Below are 14,412 nucleotides of genomic sequence, written 5' to 3' on the forward strand. Positions count from 1 at the left end.
CCAGGCACCTCCACATCCACAATCTTCTCTAACATTTGAAAACCAAGCTGGGGAGAGATTACAAATGACTTCACATGCCACTATTAGCTCCACCTGCCACCTGCACCCAGGGCAGCCATGGGGGGCATTCCTGGTTCTGGATTCTTGCCTCCAAACAGCTCACTTGACATGACTAGAAGTCATATGCCAAGCCATACCCATTTCCATCTGTTTGTATGGCCCAAAGCCAGCTGAGATAGGGGCTTGCTGGGGGTGAAAGATAAGGCAGGCATCATCGAGTGGTTGGGACTTATCCTCCCAGGAAATGACTTTGCTGTACTCACCTCTATACCACCCGGGCCAGGGGACCCTTGTGGAGAGGATTCCAGCCGACATGACCTCAAACACCTGGGAGAAGAAAAAAACCACTCAAGCATGTATTTAACTGAAACATATAACTCTTACAGGCTAAATATAGAACAGGCAGACAGATTTTTCAAATGGTGCCTCTGCAATTCATTAGGCCACCATGAAATATCAATGCACAGAATGACTGTGGAAAGTCAGCCTATACTATAATCTTTCCTCTTTAGCTTGAATTTCATAGCAACTGCTCCATATGGTAGGAAAGACTAATTGTCCCCATTTTAACCCTTAAAGTAGAAGGGCCACTCTCCCAAGGATACTCAACTAGGAATGAAAGAAGCCAAGAAGACTGCAACTCAAGTCTTCACACTCTGAAGAGTCCCCTTTCCCTTACGCCCAGCAGAGCTATCATTCAAAAGACTAACTGACATTCTCAAAAAATGATGGGGAAATGCCAAATATACAGAAGTCAGCTTGGAAGCACTCTCACTGGTCAAATCTGGGACAATGTACTAATATTTATCAAAATAAATAATGATAGTAGTGGACTGAAATCACTGAGTAAGAGAGGAATCTAGAAGTCCATACTGATACAGAGAAATAAATGAAAAGAATAGAAAGCTTCTCCTTACAGTAAAATGCCAACTAATAAGTAGAGAAATTATAGATTCATAAAAATCACCACCTAGCAACCATCTGAGTAATAATTCAGCCAAGAAACATCAGTAGATGTTAAAACTAGTGGGCAGAGTTTGATTGAAAAAAAGCGCGTGGGGGAGGGGAACTTGCAGTTTCAGAGTACCTCCACACACAATTCTTATTAATTACAAGGAGAGAAAAAATACTTTCATGATGAAAAATCCTGACAGACTCCACCTCAACGAAGGGATTAAAGTGAACGTCACCAATAGTGGGGTCAAGTTGAAATCATGTACAACCTAATTGAATGCATAAGAACAGAGAATCACTTCTGTGGTATGTTTGCCAAAAATGCATAATTTGAATATCATTGGGAAGAAATATCAGACAAATATAAATTCAGGGACATTCTATAAAATATTCAGCATGGAAGATTCGAAAGTATCAAAGTTACAAAAGTCAAGGAAAGATCGAGGACCTATTCTGAGTGAAGAAAACTAAAGAGACATGACAACTCAATACAACCGGTGATCCTAAATTGGATACTTTAACAAACATATCTGATAAATTGTCAAAACTTCAATGGCATCTGAGGAATAGATGGTAGTAATGTATCAGTGTTAATTTCCTTATTTGATGATTGCATCATAATTATGTAGGATAATTTTTTTTGTTTGTAGGAATTATACAGTGAAGTATTCAGTTTCAGAAAAAAGTTGTTTTATGGTATTTTTGCAATTTTTGTGTAAACATATAATTATTTCACAATAAAAAATTTACAGAAGAAATTCAGGCACAAGCAAATCAAAGTCGTATTAAACACATTTTTGTCACTTTGTCCAGGAAATAGGCTGCTTCACTCAAGGGTAATAATCTGCCAATTGAGGCAGCTTGGTGCATTTCTAGAAAGACTTATGTGCAATGAATGTCTACAATCAAATCCTATCCTCACCAGTATAAATTGATGATGCCTGATCATTTACTGTCAACCCTTAGTTAGCAATGGCTCTTTTATTTTACCTTTAAATCTGACCCATTCAATGAAAAGATGTTCTGAAAAACAAAACATTTAAGGGTATTGAGATGGTTCCCATCTTAAGAACTCATCAATAAATTTTTTAATCTAATTTTGTCATGTGAATTCTGGTTTTCTTCAAAAGGGGGACCACCAGAAATGAATGTGCTATCTATCATCAGAGTGTAAGACGGAACAAAAACAACACCAGCTTACAAAACAATATACCTTCCCACACTGGATTCTCCTGTGCCCTCTACTGCCTTCCCATTAAATGATGAATTTCCAATGAAATAGTATGCAGGATATGTCTCTTCTTGTCTAGCAGTGATGGGCTTGCTCCCTCCTTCCCTTCTTTCCTTCCTCGTTGTCTTACTCCACTCAGCATTGTCTGGGTCGATCAGAAGTCTACTTTTCTTGCAGACTTTAGGAAATCTACGATATCTAGTGAACCTATAATTAAGCTTAATATAACCTGGGGAAGGCGGAAGAAAAGGAAAATGAAGGCTGTGAAAAAGAGGAGACATGCAGTGAGCATATACCCATTTCCTTTGTGAAAAAGGGAATAAAGTCTGCAAACATCAAGAGTTCTCTAATGTGTGCTGGGTCTAACTCAGATCTTGAGCTATTTCAAATCTTCGTTTTCAAAGAATTGACATGTGTGGAGAATGATTAGAGCACGTCCACAGTGGTCCATAGGAAGCTGCACTCACCCTTCCTTCTCTCCAAATGGAACAGCCTATCCCCAACTCACAATCCTGCTAATTTCCAAAAGTTCTTTTTTAAATTATTACTTAGAGCTTAGTAGTAATGTCATAAATTATAGTTTGATTTCCATATTAACCACAAAAACTCCCTATAATTAGTTTATAAAATAACCAGTACACACACACACACACACACACACACACACACACACACAGAACCCCAAACTCCATCAGAACTGCTAAGGTGGCATTTTCATGTAATGACTGTAAGTCAAGTGTTCGTAGCTCAGAGACTACCTTGATTTAAGTGATACATGTTGACAAATGGCTCCTTCACTTGGAATTCTGATTTGAACAAGAACATGGTAAGGGGTTCATACTAGGCCACTCTCTCTCTCTCACCCCCACAGGTATAAACCCCAAGAGTCTACACTGAGTTTCATTACACTCTAATCACTATTTTGCTGTAATTTTTATTTCACCCCCTCACAGCTCTCATATTCCCTCCTCCCACCCCTTTTTCTCATAATCATTTCACTGAGCCCAGAAAATATGGCAGTTGGGCAGAAAATTAGGCCTGAAAGGAAATTTAAGAAAGCACATATCACTTCTCATTTCACCACTAAATATGTATTTCATTTAGAATGGGCATCTATTGATACTTGGTGTAATTCTCTTATTTAAAACATTTTTAGAATATTCTATTTATCATGATAATGAGGAAAAGAAACAAGAAGAGGAGGAAGAAGACCTGAATAGCAATTGATACCCACTCATGGCTGTAACTGCACTTGGCTATAAAAAATGATAAGACTATCACCAGGATGATCTCACCGAAACTATAAATGTCCCTGAAATTCTTATTCTGTGACAAAAAAATGAAGACAAATCTGTCTAGTAGTCTCCCTAGATGTTCTTCTTCAAGACGAAGTTTCCAAAGTAATCTCAGATGTAACATTTGCCAGACAGTTATTCTAGGGAATGCCAAGAAGATAACCCCTGGGTCTGTCATAGTTTTTTTCTTCCTTCAGTGAATTCTGGGTCCCAGCCAGTTTGTAGACTCATGTTTTGAAAGTTCAAAAAGTCTCTCTAAGGAGCCTTGATGTTACTTAAAGCTTTTTACGTCTATTCTACCGACCTAGTTGGGAAGGCAGTCTGTTGACTTTTTCACAAAGGGATTGACCTGAACTCTATTTCTAGACGGCAAATGTCTATGAAGATAAAGCTTCCACTGAAGTACACCAGCCCTGAGATGTACCTGGTCTGAATGCTCTCTCTCCACCCTTGAGATAGCTCCCATCCAGAGTGGATGAAACCCTGGGACCAGGGAGTTGCAGACTTGTTGATCTTAGAGCCAGAAGAAAACCCTAGCAGTCATTTGGCCTGAACTGTTGGTTACACCCACAGTCTAGCTGAAATAAGTCTTCTAGAAAATGAAATTCTTTCTACCAATAAACATGTTCAGATTCTCGTGGATATTTTAACACATAAGACTTTATCTTTCATTCAAATGGGTTTAGTGAAGGAAGTTTAGACAGGGAGTAAAGGATTTTGTGTGTTTACATAGACCTAGATATAAAAACCTTAAGGCCAGACCTTCCCTCAAATCTTCAAAATACCAGTTCTCTGACGCTACTGCTTCTTAAATCTTCATCATCTGTCAGAGAACAAAGAAGACCATTAATAGAAGAGGAGACAGAGAAGCATACAATATGGACATGGGGACTGGAAAACAGACGCTGATCTCAGGCAGAGGAAACATGAGAGAGAAATGTTCACAGCTCTCTTTGAGGTCCCGACAGATTGTTGCAGAAAGCCAGATTTTTGGCTTTGGAGATATTTTCTCTTCTCACTAAGCTTTCTTCAGCTCTACTAAGAAATAGGTTAGTGCATTGGTTTTCATGGGCTGCCGTAACAAAATACCACAGACTGAGTAGATGAAACAACATAAATTAAATTTCTCATAGTTCTGGAGGCTGGAAGTCCAAGATCAAGGTGTTGGCAGATTTGGTTTCTCCTAAGGCCTCTCTCCTTAGCCTGTAGATGGCCACCTTCTCTCTGTGTCCTTACACAGCCTTTCCTCTGTGCATGCACATCTCTGGTATCTCTTTTTGTGTCCAACTTTCCTATTCTTTAAGGACACCAGTCAGATTGGATTAAGACCCACCCTAACAGCCTCATTTTACCTTACTTTCCTCTTCAAAGGCCCTATTTCTATGACATTCAGAGGCACCAGTGACATTCTGAGGCACCAGGAGTTAGGACTTCAATCTATGAATTTTGAGGGGACACAATTCAGCCCATAATAGTTAGAAAGAGTACTTTTCAAAATAGGGTACTAAAATCCAAGTAATTAGTAGGATTTCAGGGTTTTTAAAACAAGTCTGTTGACTACTTTATACTTACAGCACATGTCAATATGGACTGGCCACATTTCTAGTGCTCAATACCCATGTGGACTAGTGGCAGCCATACTAGGCAGTAGGATCTAGAGAGTGGTCAGGTCCACAGTGGCCTAGGAAACTGACCTATCTTATGCTCCAAACAAAAATCTGAGGGTTTAGTGAAGGAGCAGGATGGGCCAGAAATGAAAGGGATTTTCATGAGGAAAATCAAGAGCAGTCAGAGCCGGAGTGGCCGGTCAGCTCAGTTGGTTAGAGCGTGGTGCTGACAACACCAAGGTTGCGGGTTCGATCCCCTCATAGGTGACTGTGAGCTGCGCCCTCCTTAAAAAAACAACAAAAAAGAGTAGTCAGGGCCTTCTAGGACTCCTAAACCTGCCCAGGGACTTGTGAACGGGGCCCTGTCAGATGGTACCTTTCAGATGGTGCATTTCCAAACTCAAAACTGTATGAACAAACCAAGGATATGACTCGGGGGCAGAGCACCCAGAGGGACTGATGACCTTCCCCGAGCCACTCAGCTCTGACTTGGTGAACAGGAGCATTCCCTCAACCTTCTCTTCTAGAACGGTGGCCAAATCACCTCAGCCCGTGCCCAACAGGAATCACACAGGCCTAATAAGAAACGTCATGTTACCTGGCCTTGCCTCTCTTTCCTTCCATGCTGGCTTTTCTAGGAGTCCATCACCACGGAGGTGACAAAGAGGATTTTTCCTGCAGACTAGCAGGTGTATTACAATGACGGCATATACAAAATTAATAATTAAGACAGAAAAATGGGAACATTTTTGGAAGTCACATGGCCTTAGAGGATTACTGATTTTGGAATATTGTATGGGAAATGGGGCACCCTCAAATCCTCAAAAGGTTTTAAAGGTTTAATTCATGCTGAGAGATAAAGCAAGAAGCCTAAAGCCTGCGCCGTTCCCACTATAACAACATATACAACCTGTTGCCTGTCCTCGGAGAAGCCATCGAAGTGCGTGGTTAATCCGAAAGAAATCCATGGTTATCTACAAAGGTAAGCACATTATTTGCCCTAACGGCACATTCCTGATGCTTCTAATACTGACATCTTCTCGCAATGTCCCTATGAGGTAGACTAGAAAACTGAGGCTCACAGAATTGGCAAAGTTAGCAGGTAGTAGAGGATTTTGAAAACAGTCTCCTGACCTGAAGTCTGCATTAATAGTACACAGGGTAATTGGCATATAATGTGTGCTTGGCATGTAGTCAATAAACACTTAATAAAAGTTGGTTGAGTGAATGAATAAATGGATGAGTGAATGAATGAAAAATAAGAAACTGAATTTCTTGAAATTCCACAAAAAAACACCATTTCTAAATTTAAGTATGAGATCACACATCCTCAGGAAATGTCCTCAGGAAAGTGTCTTTGTTTGATTAACATTGTTTAGGAACAGCAGAAAGCACTTCCTTTAGTCTAGATTGCTTTATAAAATCATTATATAGCAGTAGTTGGAGAACATGGACCTCTGTTTCTCCAGGATTTTTGCAACAATATCCAGACATCCCAGCAGCAAGTGCTGAACATTAAGCAAAGCAGCCTTCACTGGGAAAATTCATTGTCCACAGATGACTTTGATTAGCTACAGAGATCATACACACATACACACATACAGGCAGAAATGGAGCTGGTCAAGGTAGCCTCTGCCAAGGCCTAGGCTTTCCTCACTTACCTGGAGATGGAAATTTCCAGGGAAGAAGATGCTAAAGAGGGAGCTAAAGGAATTCAATAGATAACTGGGTTGGAGGAACAAACCAGTTAAGAGAGAAAATCATCTGCTCATAAACTATTTTTGTCCTTCAAGATCAAGTCCATTCTCTCTAATTCTGGTGGTGGATGGAAATCATTTAAAGGATCTCAGACACTGGCTGTTCAAGCTGGAAGAAATTTTACAGGAACAAGAATAATAACTAATACTTGCATATACCAGGCATGATCTAAACATTACACCTGTATTAACCCATCTCATCCCCAGCAGGTTCTCCTACCATCCCCTCTTGAGTAACTCCATCTAGTCCAATCCCAGGTACCGTTGTCCACAGTATATTTGAAAGCACCAAGGGAATGCAGCCCTGGAGTTGTGCAACCCTGCAGCCTTCCCCATTTTGCAGTGGTAGAAACACCACACACACACATCCAGTACCCTCGTTTTACTGGTGGAGAAACTGATATTCAGGAACTCACTGGACAGCAGGTTATCGATAGAGCTGGTTCTAGGATCTCAAGCCCCTAGTTTTGAGGCTGGTGCCTGTGGGATGAGACATGTGCTACATTTTGGAAGCTGTCAGTGATTTCAGTATCCCCACCTTTAAAGAGCTCACAACAAATAAGGGAGGTACTGGTAACATAAGCACATAAACCCCAGCACTTCTTCACATCCAGGTTCTGGCCAATGGTTCCATCAGCCTCTTGGTTGTACTTGATTTCTCCTTCTTCAAGTCCCTCCTCCAAAAAATTGCAACACTCTGACATCTCAGCATAGAAGTTGAGGACATGTGCTCTGAAGTCATACTGCTGTACGACCTTGGGCAAGTTTCTGTGCCTCAGTTTCCTCCTCCAGAATGTGGAGATAATACCAAAACTTATTTCCGGGGGTTGTTATGAGAATTAATAAGTTAACATCTCCAAAGCAACTAAAATAGTGCATGGCACATAGTAAGCACAGTATGTAAGTGTTTCATAAAATGCTGGATTATTAAACAGCTTCATTCTCTTCCTACAATAGCAAAACACACCTGCTAAAACCCAAGTCTGCTCACCACCTGCCCGGTTCTACATTATCTATAGCAGTAGTTCTCAAACTTCAGTTTGCACAAGAATTCCCTGGGGTGTTTGAAAAAAAAAAAAGAAAGAAAAAAGTGAACTTCTGAGCCACTCCCAAGATTCTGGTTTAAGAAGTCTGGGTGGAGCTCAGGAATCTACATTTTAACACATTCCCACAGGGGATTTCTCATGTAGGTGGTCTGACAGCACACGCTGAGAAAAGAGCCCTCCTGGATAAAGTCCACTTTTAGCAAGGCTTTCAATGACCCTGGTCATCTGGCCCTTGTCCACCATTTGAACCTCACTGCTCAAAACCCCGCCCCTAATCCTGCCAGCCAGACCTGTGTCAGGAAAAATCAAAAACCATGTTAGAGTCAAGCCCAATTGCATTTCTCCGTATGACTGCTGTGCTATATGAGATTAGGAAAAAATAGCTGAGTTGACAACCAGCAAAGTCTCTATGATCATGCCTGTGGGTCACCATGGGAACCACATCTCTGACTTAGCCCAGAGTGAGCAGACAAGCTGAGAGGGACAAAACACATCAAGCTTCTGAGTTCCTGCTCTCTTTCTGAATCTCCCCTAGAGACCAGACCCCTTGTTTTCTTAAAGTCACTCAAGGGATTGTCAATTCTAAATTTGAGGAAAGGAAGGTGAGAAGGGGCAGAATAGAGACACAAGTAGGCCTGAAGCCAAAGGGACAAACACTGAGATAGATGGAAGTATTAAGATCTAGGAATGCCCCGGCTTCAAACCATGAACTTATCCAAAGGAAAAAAATATATATATACGTATTTTTCTCCCTCGTGGCAGAGCAATTTAAACTTGATGTTAGACTTGATGTTAGACGCACTGAAAACTGAGTCTTAACATGTGAGTCTGAGCACTTTTAATCCAAGTACTTTTCAAAGGTGTTCAGTCAGAAAACAAAAGTCTGTGAAATCCCACTGCAGGAAGCTTCCTTCTCCATGGATTTCAGGTCTAACCCATTTGGGTTTTTTCATATCTGAAGTTGACTTAATCAGCCACCAGCACAGCAAACTCCATTCTCTGCCTGTAGTGGTTGGACAGTGTCCCCGCAAAATGTACGTCTATCTGAAATCTGTGATTATGACCTTGTTTGGAAATGGGGTCTTTGCAGATGAAAGTAAAATGTAAGTTGAGATAAGCTTGTACTGGTTTTCTGTCTTAGACCATTCAGGGTGCTATAACGAAAATACACTGGGTCGCTTAGAACAATAGAAATGTAGTTTTCACAGTTCTGGAGGCTGGAAGTCAGGGGACCAGTGTGGTCAGGCGAGGGCACTCCTCCTGGTTCCTAGCCAGTGTCTGCACAATGTGTAAGGGGCTAGCGAGCTCTCTGGGCCTCTTTTTGAAGGGCACTAATCCCATTCAGGAGGGCCCCATCCTCATGACCTCATCATCCCCCAAAGGCCCCACCTCCTAATATCATCACATTTGGGGGTAGAATTTCAACATATGAATATGGGAGGGACACAAACATTCAGAACATAGTAGATGAGGTCATACTGGATTAGAGGGGACCCTAAATCCCACCACTGATGTCCTTAAAAAGAGGAGACACACAGAGAGGAAAACACCATGTGAAGACACAGACACATGGGGAAGACTATATGACAATGGGGCCAGAGATTGGAATGATGTAGAGGCAAGTCAAGTGTTGGGAAAATTTCCCAGGGCCGAGAGGCCAGACGAAGAGGGTGACATCTCTATCATGACATTAAGAGTTTGTTAAGGGAACTTACATGTGAGCGTACAAGGTATGTCCTAAGCAGCAGTGAGATGCCACGGATATCCTCTGTATCATGGGGCAGGCGCTAAGTAGTTGTGCAGGACAGGGCAGGATGGATGGGGTCCTGGGGCCTGACCCACCCCCCAGGCCTATCATGCTTGCCCCAGGTGAGGCAATGGCCTGTTCCAAGAACTAGCACAAACCAGCAAGCTATGGGGCATAGATGAGGGGTTGATCAGACAGTCTCTATGGGGAGTTAGGGGAAGCAATCTCTGTCCTGCACTGGATCTAGCTGGCAGACCCAGCAGCACTCAGGCAGCAGTCACGTCATGAACTAGTCTTTCCTCTAAGGTTGCCAGCCACCACCGGAAGCTAGGAAATGCAAGGAAGGATTCTCTCCTAGAGCCTTCAGAGGGAGCATGGACCTGCTGACAACTTGATTTCAGACTTCTGGCCTCCAGAACTGTAAGAGAATACATTTCTGTTGCTTTAAGCCAGTTTGTGGTACTTTGTAATGGCAGCCCTGGGAAACTGCCCAACAGGTCCCTTTCTTAATGATAGACAGTTCAAACTCTGCTGGCTTTCAGATAGATCATTGAACAATCATTGGGTCAGTTTATCACGAGAGCATCATTAGGATAAGCTCAGATAACAGAAAACAGTAAAAAGCAGCTGTATTTTCGAATCAGGAAATTTCCTTAAGCAAATCCAGCGTGGGGTGGAGTTAGTACCCTGCTGGATAACAGCATTCCAGTTTTCCTTAGGGAACTGTCCTCTGCCCTCATTGTGTGCAGTTTTAGTGAGGCTGTCAAAATTCCTTGACATCCTCTAACAAGTTGCTGCCACATGACTTACACTTTGCCCCTTGGACGCTCTTCTGGGATTTTTGTCCCATGCATAGTCATGCCGGAAGGAAGAGCTACACGTCGTCCACCCAGCTGCTGAGCCGCAAACTGCCTGTCCACTGAGACGGGCTGCCTGGGCACTGGGAAGTAACGAGGCCTGGTTCTCCTACTCTGCCCTCTGAAGGACTTCCTCTCCTGCTGATTGGGCCAGAAGCCGTTTTTGTTGCCTGCAGCTCAACACTAATAGAGATACCTGCCTGAACAACCACCCTAAATCCCCCTGTCCTCAAGGGGAGAGGGAGGACGGAAGGGAATTCCTTGGAGTATCTGATGAAATGTCACAATTGCCCCCCACACAGACACACATAGCTGCATCTGTTGCAAAAGTGCTGCTAAAAATATAGTCATCATGTTTTCCAAAGTGCCTTGTGTACAGACGTGTGACATACATTTACTTCAGAAATCATTACAGTGCTAGATAAAGGTCCTCTCATCTGAACAACAGTTACGTTTCTTGCTACCAGACAAAACACATCACGTAACTTACTGAGTTTCCCTTCTCTCCACATGTGCCTTTTGGTTCAGAGTTAAAGCCACTATCTGATCATAATGACTTGAAGTATATTTTTCCGTCCCCTTTTCCATTGTTTTTGATCTTTGATTTTCATTTTAAATATCTGTTGTAAGACCCCCTAAAATCTCTTATGGAAATAGGTGAGATGTAAATTATAAATAAATAAATAGACTCATAGAGAGATCAAATGATCTCCATAAATCTTATCAAATGAGATCCATAGTGATCTAAATTTAGCTTTCAGAAGCACATATTTATTCCCCAGACATAGTTTAATTGGGATTGGGAAGAAGACAGATTGGATCCCAAAATAAAACACACCCCAGCCCGTCTTCCTGATGTTGCTAATGTTTTTATGTGATCACCAAACTCTGATACCATTGCCTTCAAAGACCTGCTTTACACCCCTGAAATGTGTCCTGCCGATTGTTCAGCAGCATTCACGAAACAAACCAGACAAATTCCTAAACCGCCAGCCAGAGATCCCAGAGGCCAAAGGCCATGCCACACCCTCGTCTTTCACCAGAAATGTGTGAAAAGTACAGGCCACACACTGGTCTTGTTTTGTTTTCATATTTTTTAACTGAATTGGTGTGCTCACCTGAACGAGCTGGCCCACGAGGAAAGGATTTCACTGGGTGACTGTTTGGCCAGAGCAAAGCCATCTTTGTTTTCTAACCCCCCTCTTCTGTCCCCAGGGCCTGAAAATAACACCAACACCAACTTCTCTCAAATCTGAGGAGCTATTGTGTGAACTTGAGTAAGTCAGTTACTCTTTTCTTTGCCTTGGGGAGGAGGGAAAAAACAAAACAAAACACAGACGGGACTCTTCGCATAAACCAGACCTTAGGACTGAAAAGATTAATATTTCCATGGTCAGATGAAAGATGGTATGTAAATGCAAAATGGGTCACTGTACATTATTAAATTTCTATTACACTTGAATTAGTTATAGAGTGACATTTTGACTGTTTCCTCCATGTAGTTCTCATAACTCCACCTGTTTGACATTTCCTTCCTCTCCGGCCCATGAAGAACAGGTCCCACTTTGTGGGAGAGAGGCCACCCTGCAGAATTTCAAGAACACATTCCAGGGGAGGCTGTTGCTGAGGCACACACAGGAAATTTCAAGCACTCACAGATATCAAGAGGTTAATCTCCCCCAGGACTCAATCATTCAAGAACTATCATGGAAGAACAGAGAAAGTTCTTCATTAAAAAAAAAAAAAAGAAAGAAAGAAACAAAAAAAAATTCCGGACCCTTTCACCTCCTTATAGCCCTCAGGGACAAAAACTCATTGAGTAACCAAATAGGCATTTCTCTCCTGGTCTGAGTGGGCACTCAGAGAAAAATCACAAAGATTAAAAGCTTAGCACCGATTGTCCAGAAGAAATGCAAAGAGCAGTAAGTGTACTGGGAGAGAGGAAATAGGGTGCCAAAAACTGAGACTTAAGAAAAAGAAAAGACAGAGAAAGAAAAGACAAAAGGTAATGACCTCAAACAAACATTACCTTTGCTGCACTAAGGCGAACGGCAGGCAGAATGTTTATGAGGTGCCCATGCCCCATCCCCACCCCTGCTTTTTTCCTTGGGTCACAGCCAGGACTTCAAATGGCATCACATATGGGCTTCAGCAGATTCTAGCACCTACCTCACTTTAAGATAACTAGTCCAAGCACAGATTTCCTTCTAATGCATATTCTTCTGTCTTGGATAAATCCAAGGGGCATTACCAGCCAAAAGACCCTGAAGGATCTTGTTATAATATGGGAAGAGGAGGGGCCTTGCCCTCTAATCTGAATCTGTGGTATTATGGTGTCGTAAGAGTGGAATTAGCGCCCAGCCCCAAAGCACAAGCATTAGTGACTTCTCATTTCTCTGTAAAGTACCCCAGATAGGAGAGGAAAATGGAAGGATACCCCTAGAGGTAACCCCCACTTCCAACCCCCACTTCCCCCAAACATACACATACACCTACACTCAAGCCCAAGCTTTCCCTAAAGCCTGTGGTTAAGCTTAGAAATTCATGCAGAATTTGTATCCTATTACTCCATAAGATATCTTTGTTTTACTATAAAAACATGTCAAATTACTTACCACTAAGTGAACGTATATCTCACGAAGACATACCAAGTTTATCCTGTGGATTAATGTATTTTGCTGGATTGCGACCCCAAATGGAGACCATGTTTCCTTTTGTTTGAGAAGCACAGTCTTACACCATCACTTATCTTAGAGAAGCAAAAGTCTGGCCAATCATTCTGGAAACACATTTGAGCAGCCACCCTATTTTATTTTCAGTTGTCACCAAGAAAGCGTTTAGATAGGTGAGCAACATTCCTAAAAGTTGATGCAAAAGGGGAATTTTCTCCAATGTGCTGGTTCTCTCTCCTCATCGCCTTCTCTGAGGAAGCTGGGGAAATATGACCTGCTCATGATTAACCTCTCAAATCTTAAAATGGGCTACAAAGTGCTGCATGATCTGGCCCCTGCTCAGTTCTCCAAACTCATCTCACAATGCTGTCTTCCTCTTGATCGCTGTGCTCTAGCTTTGGTCCTGACTGGCCTTCCATCTAAGAGTAGCGCTTGCTTTGCTACAAATCCCCTACTTCAGTAGGAAGGAAATAGTTCTACTCATGGTCCCTGTGAGTCTGAGCTCTTCTCTAATTACTTGTCTAGGACCCCAGCTCATCATCTAGGACTTGCTGTCTCAGGGATCTTCTGCCACCAGTCCTTACAGTCCTGGACGGAAGTATGGTTGGCCTTCCCAACACACCTTCCACCCTTCCCCTACTTTATAACAGTCATTCAGTCTTGTACAACTGATCCCAACCTACTAAAAGACTTGAATCCATTTTGGCAATCCTCTTCTTACAGTTCAGGAGTGGACATACCATTGAATCAGAGAAAGTCTAGGACTATTGTTCGATGGTTGGAGGAGAAACCATCTGTGGTTTCTGTCTTTCTTTGCACATGGACAAGAAAGCAGGTATCCTGGGGGCTCCTAGCAGACACTGTGTGACAAGAATAGGAGACCATCTTAAGACAAAGCTGACACACAAAAGACAGAGGAGAGAGAGAAAAATAAACTGGGTCATTGCTTACACCCCTGAGCCACTGAATTACAGCCATATTGAGACTTACCCTCTGGAATATTTATTTCCAAGAGTCAATACCATGTTTCCCCCCAAAATAAGACCTAGCCAGAAAATAAGCCCTAGCATGATTTTTCAGGATGACATTCCCTGAACATAAGCCTTAATGCGTCTTTTGGAGCAAGAATTAATATAAGACCTGGTCATATTTTGGGGGAAACACGGTACACATCTTCATTATTTAA

The 14,412-nt window shown here is 42.2% G+C and overlaps 1 long non-coding RNA gene across 1 annotated transcript in view; it reads right to left on the bottom strand.

Annotated features, from left to right (window-relative positions):
* Positions 1-323: 323 nt before the first annotated feature.
* The window catches only part of LOC148754789 (uncharacterized), a 65,867-nt gene continuing 51,778 nt past the window's right edge, over positions 324-14,412 (bottom strand). The window contains exon 3 of the long non-coding RNA XR_016019548.1: positions 324-387. This is a non-coding gene — a long non-coding RNA (uncharacterized LOC148754789). The remainder of the gene's footprint in view (positions 388-14,412) is intronic.

The sequence above is a fragment of the Rhinolophus sinicus genome, chromosome 17 (assembly GCF_057876585.1).
Source record: "Rhinolophus sinicus isolate RSI-liver-muscle chromosome 17, RSI-T2T, whole genome shotgun sequence".
Classification (NCBI taxonomy): Eukaryota; Metazoa; Chordata; class Mammalia; order Chiroptera; family Rhinolophidae; genus Rhinolophus; species Rhinolophus sinicus.